Source organism: Choloepus didactylus, chromosome 13, assembly GCF_015220235.1.
Source record: "Choloepus didactylus isolate mChoDid1 chromosome 13, mChoDid1.pri, whole genome shotgun sequence".
Classification (NCBI taxonomy): Eukaryota; Metazoa; Chordata; class Mammalia; order Pilosa; family Megalonychidae; genus Choloepus; species Choloepus didactylus.
Genome location: NC_051319.1, coordinates 11,985,509 through 12,000,486, shown reverse-complemented (window position 1 = coordinate 12,000,486; position 14,978 = coordinate 11,985,509). Strand labels below are relative to the sequence as shown.

The following is a 14,978-nucleotide window of genomic DNA, read 5'->3' as shown; positions in this document are numbered from 1 at the left end:
CAGAGACTGACATGCACCCCAAACAGACAATGAGGTATTTCCCCCGAGTATGGCAGTCATGTAAGTAGGAAGTAGGGAGAGTTCATCAAATGATTTCGCAGGCAACTTTGAAAAGCACTGAATTAAAATGTATGGTCTGTCCAGCAGGGATCTGTCTTTTCAGAAACCACCCCCAGGTCACCTAGGAAAGGCAAGCTACACGCAACGTCCCTTCAGAACTCCATCCCGTAAGAACTACAGTCTTGACCTCCGTTTTCCTGCTCTCTCTCTGGACACAGACAACCCCACCCCAGTGCATCTCCATCATGCCCTCCTACTGCCCCTGAAGTTAGCTGCTGTCTTGGATACCAGACTCTCCAGCCTCACATGACCCATCACTTGGTCTTCTTTCTCTCTGAGAGTCCCCCATGTCTTGGCTCATTACGTTTGGACCGACCTCATGGGAACTTATCTTTCACTTGGCCACTGTGCCGACGCTTCTGGTGGCTCAAGTGAGCCGACATCAGGCCCACTCGCATACAAAGCTGAAATAAATGTAAAAAAGCCTTTCTCCCCATTATTAATTCTCCCAGCTCTAAGCTGTGGCAGCATTAAATTATGTAATGATCATTTCTAATTTTTCCTTTTTATTTTGTGTAAAATACTTGTGACTATTACAAACATACACTTAAACTGCTCATTCAGACATCACAAATCCAGCAGTAAAGCCAGACAGATGTTTGTTTATAAATGGACTGTGCTTCATTACCACTGAATACCTACAAATGTCGAGTAGGCAAAATAGAAACATAGCTCAGCATGGGCCTGCATCTTGCAAGATGACAAAATCCAACTAAAATAAACATACGGTGACAAGCCTTTTTGCCAAATGTTTTAATAGACGGTTTTTCTGTTTGATCTCCTTTTTCTTTCTCTTTGGAGGGCAGAGAGGCAGGGAAAGGGAGGCAAGGAAAGACAGGAGGAGAGTGGGAAAAGACAGGCAGGCAGTGAGAAAAGAGGTAGAGGGTGGAGAGCACAGAAGCTCAAGAAGAAAGCAGGAAAGAAGAGAAGCAGGAGGGAGAACGATGGTTGGCAATGTCAAGGGTAGAAAGACACTTCCTACTTTAACAATTAAAAAGAAAATTAAAATATTTCACACAATAAATAAGGCCAACTGCTATACTTTCCGTAAAATGGATGATTCTATCAGTCAATGTACACCAGCTGCTTCCAGTTGCACAACCAGCCCCGAAAACACCATTAAGGAAAACAAAGACTGGGGAGCAGGAAAGCAGAGCCCAAACCATGGTAACTCCCGTACCCGTGAAAGGCAGTGGCTTTTACTCGCAGAAAGCTTCTGCAATAGCTTTTTCTAATAAATAGTAAATACATTTACTGCACTTGGCTTTTCTGCTTTTGTTCGCAGCCACAAATATTCTTACTACATGCTTGAAAGGGCTTTAACCCCCCAAAAGTTCCCTGTATGGAAGCTATCTCCATAAGAGACAGCAGGTGAGAAGTCTTGAATGGCACAGTTGACTAGAAAGGTGGATAATTCTAGTAGGTTAATCACTTGAGCAATGAAAAAAAAAAAAGAATATTATAATTAAATGTTTCAACTTTGAAAAAATGCTTCTTTTAAAAATCTTAGTTTTAATTCTGGTGCAAAATAAGGAACCATGTGTATATAAGATCTCTTTTAAATTCAAATTTCTCATTGCAAAAATCAAGTCTCCAGCTAAATTTTAAGATACTTGAGGGAAGAAAGAGACTTGGTTGTGCAGTTTGTAGTCTCATTAAAGCAAAGTAGGTTTCTCAGTGCTTTTTAGTAAGTACAAGCAGGTGTGAATACATATTTGAAAATTCTATATTTAAGATTAGGTTCATAGATATTACCACTGGGGGAAACGGGGTGAACAGTATAGGGTATCTCTATATTATTTCTTAGAATTACATATGTATGTACAATGACCTCAAAATAAAAAGTAAAAAAAAAAACCCACAAGTTTGTACCATCCCTATAAAACAATCTTGGAAGTACATAAGGTGCTTGGCTAGTGAACAGATTATTCAGGAGGCAGAGTTATAATTTATGGCTATTACTTCTCTCTATATATGGCAAAATGCAAAAAGTTTGGCTCATTCTAGAGATCACCAGGAAAATGGCAGATAGATTGAAATCTGTATTGGAAGTTTGTGACTGCCCTAAAGTGGCAGCTCTCAAGGTGTTACTTATACATCAGGTGTGATATACAAGGGCAGCTGCTGAGAGCATGTCCAATGTTTGCAAACAATATACTTAGTTTCTAGAATGAATTACTGAGTTATACCATGTAACGTGCCAGGCACCATTTTAATAATAATAATAAACAACATCAAGCTTGATTTAGTGTTTACTATATGGTAGGCACTATGCTAGGTACATTCTTTTATTTAATCTTTACTTCAATACTATAAAATGCATATTATAGTCTCTGCTTCAAGGATGAGAAAACTAAGGATTGCAGAGATTAAACAAGTGGCTCAAGGTCACACAATTTTCGTCAGAGGTGATGCTCAGTTGTCTCTGACCCCAAGGACTTGTCCCCTATCTTTGTGAGCCTCACACAGTACTCTTTCTGAGGACTTAGTAAATGTCATAGCTTCTTACTATTCATTTAGGCAAGTTTTTTTTTTTTTTCTCCATAAACTAAAACTGTCATAATCTCTGTTCTAAATCATCTTGTTCTGATATAAAAGAATTATTGTGCTGTCATCAGTGATAGGCTTTATACAAAAAATAATCTCAAACTATGATCTTGAATTGTTCAGATAAACTACCCCTAAATGGTGACTGTATTTTAAAAGATATTATAGTCACATTAAATAAGATGCTAGTGGGCCAGAAAGGTAGGAAGGTAAAGCTGTAAAGACTTCCAATTAAGTACACAATGCCGCTTCTCCTTTATTCAAGTGTGTTTACTTCTCTACGAAATAGAAATAATAATAACTGCCTACAGTGTTGTTGCAAGGGTTAAATGAATTGGTTTTTACATGGTGGCTAGGGTAGAATTTGACATAGGTTAAGTGCCTTTAAGTCAGGTTCCCAGAAGCAGACCCCATAAGGATACAATTTTAGGCTGATCCTGTAGGGGAAAACTGGAGTGTAAACTATGCCTCAGAGTTGTTCCCCACCCAAGGCGAAGGTGCTGGGCTTTCTTTCATATCCCCACACCTGTCAATTGTTAGCCCAGGCCATCCAAAGGCCGAAGTGGAGCACAGGCACTTCCAGCTCTATACCGAAAGGCAAGGTAGTTCCAGTAGCTCAAGGGCAGTCCTCTGCAGAGGAGGTGCAGGTACTGGCCAATGGGAGTAAAAGCACACTGAAGCCAGGGAGCTGGGCACACAGACGACACACAGAGATGACGAAAGGAATCTGCGAGTATCTGGGTACATCAACAGCATCTATTACAGTAAGCATTCAATAAATACTGTTTATGTGCCCTGCCCAGATAATCATGCTAAGTGGCAAGATCCACAGCGCTGATTGGAAGTTATATTTATAGAAGTGACTGTTTAAACCAAATAACATTTACAGACGTTTGTCTGATATTTAATGAGGTGCACAATCATTACTGTGTGACAATAATTTTGTACAAACAATAAATAATACACATAAATGGGAGTTATTCTGGCAAATGGTTTTAGTTACTATTTTCCTTTGATGGTTCACGTCAAACAGCAGTATATATTAACACCACATACTATCTCCACATCACCCTACACCTGCTTCCACCAAACACAACCCACACTCATAAACACAGATGTTCCTCTCTCTTAGTTTCCCCACAATGCACCTGATGCTCCAGTCCTTCCTTGTCTTTTAACCCTCACCACCACCATCATCAAAAGATCTTGGCTAGCTCATCCTAGGATGCTTTACATGTTGGGAGATTACACCATTCCAATAACCATATTTATACAGCCTTAATGCCATTGTACACTCAGAGTAATGACAGCAATGATAATAGCTAATTTATTATTATATCAGCCATATGCTAAGCACTTGACCGATACATCACCTCATCTAATCCTCAAAATGATCATATAGGGTAAAGTATTTTTTAAATCTCCATTTTACAGGTGGAGAAACTGAAAAATGCCCAGTGAGAACTTAAACCTAGGCAATCCCATTCCAGAGCCCGACTGAATCGTTATGTACACTACCTCTTAGCAGAAACAGGAGACTGTGAAGGAAATAGAGATTTGAAAGAGCAAGGCTGCGACAGACAATAACCCCTGAAGTTGTCACATTTAGTTTTTCTTTTTTGCAATTTTATTACAATATATTCACATACCATAAATCATCCAAAGTGCACAAAGTTCACAGTATCATCATATAGTTGTGCATTCATCACCAGTATCAAGTTTTAAAACTTTTCATTACTCCAAAAAATAAAGCAAAAGAATAAAAGTAAAAATAAAAGTTAAAAAGAACACCCTAAACATCCCCTACCCCCATCCCCCCTATTATTCATTTATTTTTTGTCCCTATTTTTCTACTCATCTGTCCATACACTGGATAAAGGGAGTGGGAACCACAAGTTTTCACAATCACACAGTCACACCATATAAGCTATATATTTATATAATCATCTTCAAGAGTCAAGGCATTTGGACTGCAGTTTAACAGTTTCAGGTATTTCCTTCTAGCTATTCTAATATACTAAAAACTAAAAAGGGATATCTATACAATGCATAAGAATAACCTCCAGAATGTCCTCTTGACTCTATTTGAAATCTCTCAGCCACTGAAACTTTATTTCATTTCTTTCCCCCGTTTTGGTCAAGAAGGCTTTCTCAATCCCACCATGCTGGGACCAGGCTCAACCCCAGGAGCCATGTCCCATATTGCCAGGGAGATTTACACCCTTGGGAGTCATGTCCCACGTAGGGGAGAGGGCAGTGAGTTTACCAGCTGAGTTGGCTTAGAGAGAGACACCACATCTGAGCAATGAAGGAGATTCTATGGGGGAGACTCTCAGGCACAATTATAAGCAGGCCTGGCCTCTCCTTTGCAGTAACGAGCTTCATGAGGGCAAGCCCCAAGATTGAGGACTCAGCCTTCTTAATTTGTAGTCCCCAGTGCTTGGGGAAATATCAGGAATTCCCCAGGTAGGGAATTTAATATTTCCACATTTTGCCCCAGTCCCTCAAGGGGCTTTGTAAACACTTTTCTATTCTCTGCCCAAATTACTCTGGGATATATTGGGGCATCACACTAACCTGTAAAAACCAACCAGCTCTCGTTTCCTATGCAAGTTTCCATGTAATTATGGTGTTTTAATAAACTGACCATACAAGTTAAATTATATAATGTGCTACAGAAAATATAGATTTTGCATCAAATAAACATCTCTTCCTTTGGTCTCACCCAGAAGTTGAAGTTTTAAAACATAGTCAATATTGTCCTTTGCCCTTTAGTCTGATTTACCTTAGCCCTAACCAAGTCCATTTCGTTCATATCTCTAATTGAAGTCTGATTTCTTTTTCAGCTTTTTAAACAGTTGCTGTATGAGGTAATGCTCAGTCCCCTGACCTCCTCGCTGTTCTCCACCCGAGAGCCTGTGCCTTGCTGTTCTCCATGCCTGGAAAGCTCTGAACTCCAGGGTAGCAGCGTGGCTTATGCCCTCACCTTAATCAGGCTTCTGTTCAAACTTGGTCTGCTCAGGGTCTCCTGACCTGATCACTCTTCTAGAACAGCAGCACGTTCTGCACTCTAATGCTGCACCGCCCAATAGGCTAGCCACCAGCCACATTTGGTTATTTAAATTTAAATTAATTAAAACTAAGTAAATTTTAAACTTCAATTCCTCAATCTCAGTAGCCACATTTCAAGTGCGCAATAGTGACACATGGATAGCGGCTACCTTATTTGAAGGCACTGACGTAGAACATTTCCATCATCCCAGAGAGTTCTACAGGGCACTGCTGCTCTAACCCCTTTATTTTTCATTTGCAGCACTCACCACTACATGAAATTATATGTTTATTTGTTTTGTCTGTCTTGCCACTAGAAAGGAAGCTCATGTGGTCAGGTACATCATTTACCTTGTTCAATCTCTTATTTTCTTTTTTTTTTTTTTTTCCTCATAAATAATAATGTATTTTTTCTTTTTCATTGCAGAATGTCATAAGAATGAACACTATCTCAGTGGTGACAGAATTTCTTCTCTTGGGTTTTGCTTGCCTATGGAAGCTTCAGTTACTACAAGCTGTAGTTTTGTTTTTTTTTTTTAATCATTTTATTGAGATATATTCACATACCACGCAGTCATACAAAACAAATCGTACTTTCGATTGTTTACAGTACCATTACATAGTTGTACATTCATCACCTAAATCAATCCCTGACACCTTCATTAGCACACACACAAAAATAACAAGAATAATAATTGGAGTGAAAAAGAGCAATTGAAGTAAAAAAGAACACTGGGTACCTTTGTCTGTTTGTTTCCTTCCCCTATTTTTCTTCTCATCCATCCATAAACTAGACAAAGTGGAGTGTGGTCCTTATGGCTTTCCCAATCCCATTGTCACCCCTCATAAGCTACATTCTTATACATCTGTCTTCGAGATTCATGGGTTCTGGGTTGTACTTTGATAGTTTCAGGTATCCACCACCAGCTACCCCAATTCTTTAGAACCTAAAAAGGGTTGTCTAAAGTGTGCGTAAGAGTGCCCACCAGAGTGACCTCTCTTTCCCTTCTTTTTTAAATCAACTGTATGAAAAAAAAAGTTAAAAAGAAAACAAACATACAATAAAAGAACATTTCAAAGAGACCATAACAAGGGAGTAAGAAAAAGACAACTAACCTAAGATAACTGCTTAACTTCCAACATGTTCCTACTTTACCCCAAGAAAGTTACATAATATAGCAACCTTTCTGTGAACTTGTTCCTACTATATCCATCAGAAATTAACAGACCATAGTCATTTCTGGGCATCCCCAGAACGTTAAAAAGCTTATCTGTTCTTCTTGGATTATTGTTCCCCCTTCCTTAATTGCTCTCTACTGCTAGTTCCCCTACATTCTACATTATAAACCATTTGTTTTACATTTTTGAAAGTTCACATTAGTGGTAGCATATAATATTTCTCTTTTTGTTCCTGGCTTATTTCACTCAGCATTATGTCTTCAAGGTTCATCCATGTTGTCATATGTTTCATGAGATCGTTCCTTCATACTGACGCGTAGTATTCCATTGTGTGTATATACCACATTTTATTTATCCACTCATCTGTTGAAGGACATTTGGGTTGTTTCCATCTCTTGGCAATTGTGAATAATGCTGCTATGAACATTGGCGTGCAGATATCTGTTCGTGTCACTGCTTTCCGATCTTCCGGGTATATACCGAGAAGTGCAATCGCCGGATCGAATGGTAGCTCTATATCTAGTTTTCTAAGGAACTGCCAGACTGACTTCCAGAGTGGCTGAACCATTATACAGTCCCACCAACAGTGAATAAGAGTTCCAATTTCTCCACATCCCCTCCAGCATTTGTAGTTTCCTGTTTGTTTAATGGCAGCCATTCTAACCGGTGTTAGATGGTATCTCATTGTGGTTTTAATTTGCATCTCTCTAATAGCTAGTGAAGCTGAACATTTTTTCATGTGTTTCTTGGCCATTTGTATTTCCTCTTCAGAGAACTGTCTTTTCATATCTTTTGCCCATTTTATAATTGGGCTGTCTGTACTATTGTCATTGAGTTGTAGAATTTCTTTGTATATGCAAGATATCAGTCTTTTGTCAGATACATGGTTTCCAAAAATTTTTTCCCATTGAGTTGGCTGCCTCTTTACCTTTTTGAGAAATTCCTTTGAGGTGCAGAAACTTCTAAGCTTGAGGAGTTCCCATTTATCTATTTTCTCTTTTGTTGCTTGTGCTTTGGGTGTAAAGTCTAGGAAGTGGCCGCCTAATACAAGGTCTTGAAGATGTTTTCCTACATTATCTTCTAGGAGTTTTATGGTACTTTCTTTTATATTGAGATCTTTGGTCCATTTTGAGTTAATTTTTGTGTAGGGGGTGAGGTAGGGGTCCTCTTTCATTCTTTTGGATATGGATATCCAACTCTCCCAGCCCCATTTGTTGAAAAGACCATTATGGCTCAGTTCAGTGACTTTGGGGGCCTTATCAAAGATCAGTCGGCCATAGATCTGAGGGTCTATCTCTGAATTCTCAATTCGATTCCATTGATCTATATGTCTATCTTTGTGCCAGTACCATGCTGTTTTGGCAACTGTGGCTTTATAATAAGCTTCAAAGTCAGGGAGTGTAAGTCCTCCCACTTCGTTTTTCTTTTTTAGAGTGTCTTTAGCAATTCGAGGCATCTTCCCTTTCCAAATAAATTTGATAACTAGCTTTTCCAAGTCTGCAAAGTAGGTTGTTGGAATTTTGATTGGGATTGCATTGAATCTGTAGATGAGTTTGGGTAGAATTGACATCTTAATGACATTTAGCCTTCCTATCCATGAACATGGAATATTTTTCCATCTTTTAAGGTCCCCTTCTATTTCTTTTAGTAGAGTTATGTAGTTTTCTTTGTAAAGGTCTTTTACATCTTTGGTTAAGTTGATTCCTAGGTACTTGATTTTTTTAGTTGCTATTGAAAATGGTATCTTTTTCTTGAGTGTCTCTTCAGTTTGTTCATTTCTAGCATATAGAAACATTACTGACTTATGTGCATTAATCTTGTATCCCGCTACTTTGCTAAATTTGTTTATTAGCTCTAGTAGCTGTATCGTCAATTTCTCAGGGTTTTCTAGATATAAGATCATATCGTCTGCAAACAATGACAGTTTTACTTCTTCTTTTCCAATTTGGATGCCTTTTATTTCTTTGTCTTGCCGGATTGCCCTGGCTAGCACTTCCAGCACAATGTTGAATAACAGTGGTGACAGCGGGCATCCTTGTCTTGTTCCTGATCTTAGAGGGAAGGCTTTCAGTCTCTCACCATTGAGTACTATGCTGGCTGTGGGTTTTTCATATATGCTCTCTATCATGTTGAGGAAGTTTCCTTCAATTCCTACCTTTTGAAGTGTTTTTATCAAAACGGGATGTTGGATTTTGTCAAACGCTTTTTCAGCATCTATTGAGATGATCAATTGATTTTTCCCTTTCGAGTTTTTAATGTGTTGTAATACATTGATTGTTTTTCTTATGTTGAACCATCCTTGCATGCCTGGAATGAACCCCACTTGGTCATGGTGTATGATTTTTTTAATGTGTCTTTGGATTCGAATTGCAAGTATTTTGTTGAGGATTTTTGCATCTATATTCATTAGGGAGATTGGCCGGTAGTTTTCCTTTTTTGTAGCATCTTTGCCTGGTTTTGGTATTAGATTGATGTTAGCTTCATAAAATGAGTTAGGTAGTGTTCCATTTTCTTCAATGTTTTGAAAGAGTTTGAGTAAGATTGGTGTCAGTTCTTTCTGGAAAGTTTGGTAGAATTCCCCTGTGAAGCCATCTGGCCCTGGGCATTTATTTGTGGGAAGATTTTTGATGACTGATTGGATCTCTTTGCTTGTGATGGGTTGGTTGAGTTCTTCTATTTCTTCTCTGGTCAGTCTAGGTTGTTCATATGTTTCCAGGAAATTGTCCATTTCTTCTACATTGTCCAGTTTATTGCCATACAGTTGTTCATAATATCCTCTTATAATTTTTTTAATTTCTTCAGGATCTGCAGTTATGTCACCTTTTTCATTCATTATTTTGTTTATATGGGTCTTCTCTCTTTTTGATTTTGTCAGTCTAGCTAGGGGCTTGTCAATCTTGTTGATCTTCTCAAAGAACCAACTTTTGGTGATATTTATCCTCTCTATTGTTTTTTTGTTCTCTATGTCATTTATTTCTGCTTTAATCCTTGTTATTTCTTTTCTGCTACTTGGTTTAGGATTGGTTTGCTGTTCATTTTCTAGCTTCTTCAGTTGATCCATTAGTTCTTTGATTTTGGCTCTTTCTTCCTTTTTAATATATGCGTTTAGTGCTATAAATTTCCCCCTTAGCACTGCTTTTGCTGCATCCCATAGGTTTTGGTATGTTGTGTTCTCATTTTCGTTCGTCCCTATATATTTAGCAATTTCTCTTGCTATTTCTTCTTTAACGCACTGATTGTTTAGGAGTGTGTTGTTTAACCTCCAGGTATTTGTGAATTTTCTAAGTCTCTGATGGTTATTGACTTCTAATTGTATTCCATTGTGGTCAGAGAATGTGCTTTGAATAATTTCAATCTTTTTAAATTTATTGAGGCTTGTTTTATGTCCCAGCATATGATCTATTCTGGAGAAAGTTCCATGAGCACTAGAAAAGTATGTGTATCCTGGTGATTTGGGATGTAATGTCCTGTATATGTCTGTTAAATCTAATTCATTTATCAGATTGTTTAGGTTTTCAATTTCCTTATTGGTCTTCTGTCTGGTTGATCTATCTATAGGAGAGAGTGATGTGTTGAAGTCTCTCACAATTATTGTGGAAACATCAATTGCTTCCTTTAGTTTTGCCAGTGTTTCTCTCATGTATTTTGTGGCACCTTGATTGGGTGCAGAGACATTTACGATTGTTATTTCTTCTTGCTGAATTGCCCCTTTTATTAGTATGTAGTGGCCTTCTTTGTCTCTCAAAACATCCCTGCATTTGAAGTCTATTTTATCTGAGATTAATATTGCTACACCTGCTTTCTTTTGGCTGTAGCTTGCATGAAATATTTTTTTCCATCCTTTCACTTTCAGTTTCTTTGTGTCCCTGTGTCTAAGATGAGTCTCTTGTAAGCAACATATTGATGGTTCTTTTTTTTTGATCCATTCTGCGAATCTATATCTTTTAATTGGGGAGTTTAATCCATTTACATTCAACGTTATAACCGTGAAGGCATTTCTTGAATCAGCCATCTTATCCTTTGGTTTATGTTTGCCATATTTTTCCCCTCTCTCTATTAATATCCTTTATTGTACCCATACCGAATCTCTTTAGTACTGAACCTTTCTCCAAGTCTCTCTGTCCTGTCTTTGTTTCTCTGTCTGTAGGGCTCCCTTTAGTATCTCCAGTAGGGCAGGTCTCTTGTTAGCAAATTCTCTCAGCATTTGTTTGTCTGTGAAAAATTTAAGCTCTCCCTCAAATTTGAAGGAGAGCTTTGCTGGATAAAGTATTCTTGGCAGGAAATTTTTCTCACTCAGAATTTTAAATATATCGTGCCACTGCCTTCTCGCCTCCATGGTGGCTGCTGAGTAGTCACTACTTAGTCTTATGCTGTTTCCTTTGTATGTGGTGAATTGCTTTTCTCTTGCTGCTTTCAGAACTTGCTCCTTCTCTTCTGTGTTTGACAGTGTGATCAGTATATGTCTTGGAGTGGGTTTATTTGGATTTATTCTATTTGGAGTTCACTGAGCATTTACGATTTGTGTATTTATGTTGTTTAGAAGATTTGGGAAGTTTTCCCCAACAATTTCTTTGAATACTCTTCCTAGACCTTTACCCTTTTCTTCCCCTTCTGGGACACCAATGAGTCTTATATTTGGACGTTTCATATTATCTATCATATCCCTGAGGTCCATTTCGATTTTTTCAATTTTTTTCCCCATTCTTTCTTTTATGCTTTCATTTTCCATTCTGTCATCTTCCAGGTCACTGATTCATTGTTCAACTTCCTCTAGTCTTGTACTATGAGTGTCCAGAATCTTTTTAATTTGGTCAACAGTTTCTTTAATTTCCATAAGATCATCCATTTTTTTATTTAGTCTTGCAATGTCTTCTTTATGCTCTTCTAGGGTCTTCTTGATTTCCTTTATCTCCCGTACTATGGTCTCATTGTTCATCTTTAGTTCTTTGAGTAGCTGCTCTAGGTGCTGTGTCTCTTCTGGTATTTTGATTTGGGTGCTTGGGCTTGGGTTATCCATATCGTCTGGTTTTTTCATATGCTTTATAATTTTCTGTTGTTTTTGGCCTCGTGGCATTTGCTGAACTTGATAGGGTTCTTTTAGGGTTTGTAGACCTATTGAAGTCCTTATCTCTAATTTATCAGATCTACAGCTTCGTGGAGTACACTTTCTCTAACTAACCAGCAGGTGGCGTCCAAGAGCCACCTGTTCTCCACAAGCCAGTTCTCCCCTGCTTAGCCTTTTTGGTGAGTGGGGGAGTGAGTCTTGTGGGGCCCAATTGGTGTACCAAGCTTGTGTGTGTAGTTGGTGTTGCCTGCCCTGTATGTGGGGCATGTTTCTGGGCAGTCGGGGAGGGGGGGTGGCCCTAACAATCAAATCTCCCTGGTGATCCTAGAGTTTTAAAGCTGGTGCAATAGTCTAATCCTTCAGTTCAGTCCTGCCACAGTTTGTCTCTGCCACTGACCCACAAGTCCTTGGTATTGGCGTATGGCTCCTGAGACTTGCAATTGGGCCCCTCTTCCAGGCCGTGCACCCCGGGTCCTCTGTTGAGGGGTGACTGTGCTATGTCACAGGTGAGTGCCGTCCCCTCAGGGCAGTTCTGGGCTGCTGGGCTGTGTAGGGAGGCTCCCAGTCTGCTGAAATGATGGCTGAATGGGGCTTTGTTAATTCACACTGCTCCACCTTCCCAACTCTGGGACAATCAGCTGAGGTTTCAGGGAAGGCTAATGTCCACGCCCAGTTTTGTGGTGTGTGCCTGTTATTTGAAGCCCTTCCGTCACACTGGGTTGTCTGGGGCAGCTCTGGGCTATGGGGCTGGCGATGGGCAGGAGTGTTTCCTGTCCACCAGGATGGTGGCTGTGAGTGGACACCCCCGTTTTCTTGGGAAGTTGTGGTGTTTAGTGAATTTTCTCAGCCACTGAATTATTGCCTTTTGTCTCAGAGCTCTCTTAGTTCTGCTCTTGACTTGACGTGCCCAAATTGAAAGTCTTTGAAGCTTTCTGTATTGGGCTTCTTAGAGTAATTGTTTTAGAAAAAGAAAAAAGGATTAAAAAAAAAAAAAAAGGGTCCTCCTCAGAGATCTAATGGGTTATTGAAATGCTAAGAGACAAAGCAACCAGGGCCATTAAGGAAAGGTCCACAGGGCAGAGAGATCAGCTTTTCTTCGGGATTTGCATATGCACCTTAGGGCCTGAGCTCCGCCCTTCCCCTTTCTGTGTTCACCAGAACTCTAAAACTCCTCTGCTTTTATTTTGGAGTTTTTCGTGTTGGTTTTTTTTTTTCTATGCCTGTCTCCTCTCTGCTGGGCTGGCTGCTCACAGATTCTCTGGTGTCTGGTCTCTGTCTATCTATGGTTGGAGTCTGGATCAGTAGAATGAGTTTCCGATAAGAGCAGCCACTGCAGTTCTCCCTTCTCCTTCCCGGAGCTGGCAGCCCCTCCTCCCACGGGACTGAGCCTGGCAGGGAGGGGCGCGGGTCCCCTGGCCGCAAAAACTTACAGATTTCGCTGATCTCAGCAGTTCGACATTTTCATGAGTGTTGTATGAAGTATGCCCAAAGACAGATTGCTCTGTGGTGTCCAGTCCACGCAGTTCCTGGCTTTCTACCTACTTTCCTGGAGGAGTAACTAAAACTTACAGCTCACCAGTCTTCCATCTTGCCCCGCCTCCTCAATCTCTTATTTTCAACTCCTAGAAGAGTGTCTGACATAATTGATGCTTACTGAATACTTGTTGAATGAATGATTTGATCTTTTGGGGCCCTCTTTTAGTCCCAGGGAAGATAAGCAGAATGGTTGAGGGAAGTCCCTCTTCTCCTTCTGCTTGTCCCAGCCCCAGCTGCCCTGGAGAGCCTGGGATGCTGCTAACTGTTGGTAACACAGCTGCTTCTGGAGAAAAACTAGAAGTCAGGGAGGCGGTGTCAAGGGCAACAGCTGGGGACAGTCATCAAGGGCTTTGAGGGCTACAGTTGGGCCTGAGGTTTTATCCTAAGTGGGATGCGTTTAGCGTAGGGGAGTGACAAGCTCTGACAGAATGTAGCTTAGTGGAGTATAAACCAAGCATTTATTTTTTTTTTTTAAGTTTAATAATTTATTTAGACTATATATCTAAAATATTATCATTTCAACATGTAATCTGTATATAATTACAAACAAGACATTCTATATTCTCTTTTTTGGTACCAATTGAAATCCAGTGTAAATTTTATAATTTATAGTACATCTCAATTTGGAATAGCTAAATTCTAAGAGTTGAAAGTCACATGTAGCTTGTGGCTACTATTTCAGTCAGTGCAAGGAAAAGCTCTCCAGACAATATTGGGCAGAAGTACTATTATTGGTCATTTCTCCTTTCCTGATTGTAAAGGGACTGTTTGAATAAAATCTCAAGTGTGTTATATGTTTACGTCTTGTTCACAATGTTAATCAAGGTTAAAGAAATTGTTTCTGTTCCTAGTTTCAGATATTTCAAACCATGAATGAGTTTTAAATTATGTGGAATATTTTCTTCAAATATTTAGGTGAAGATATTTTCAAAATTAATTTATTGATATAATGGATTGAATTAATACAATTAATCATATTACTATATTTACTATTATTCAATTTATCTTATATCTGTGAGTATATACACTTTTTTTTTTAGTTGTGCCTTATGGTTTATTTTATCATATTCCCCATAAGCTTTTCACTCCTGATCCTTTCAAAGGTCCATTTTTGATATTATGGATTCTTTCTATTGTATCTATTTTCTATTTTGTCATTATGTTATGGGTTCTTTATATATATATTTTTTATTATTCATTTTATTGAGATATATTCACATACCACGCAGTCATACAAAACAAATCGTACATTTGATTTTTCACAGTACCATTACGTAGTTGCACATTCATTACCAAAATCAATCCCCGACACCCTCATTACCACACACACACAAATAACCAGAATAATAATTAAAGTGAAAAGGAGCAACTAAAGTAAAAAAGAACACTGGGTGCCCTTGTCTGTTTGTTTGTTTGTTTGTTTCCTTCCCCCACCTTTCCACTCATCCATCCACAAACTAGACAAACGGGAGTGTGATCC

At 39.0% G+C, this 14,978-nt stretch overlaps 1 protein-coding gene across 1 annotated transcript in view; it reads right to left on the bottom strand.

The window, feature by feature from the left end:
- The window catches only part of SV2C (synaptic vesicle glycoprotein 2C), a 277,413-nt gene that overhangs the window by 209,140 nt on the left and 53,295 nt on the right, over positions 1-14,978 (bottom strand). The window lies entirely within an intron of this gene.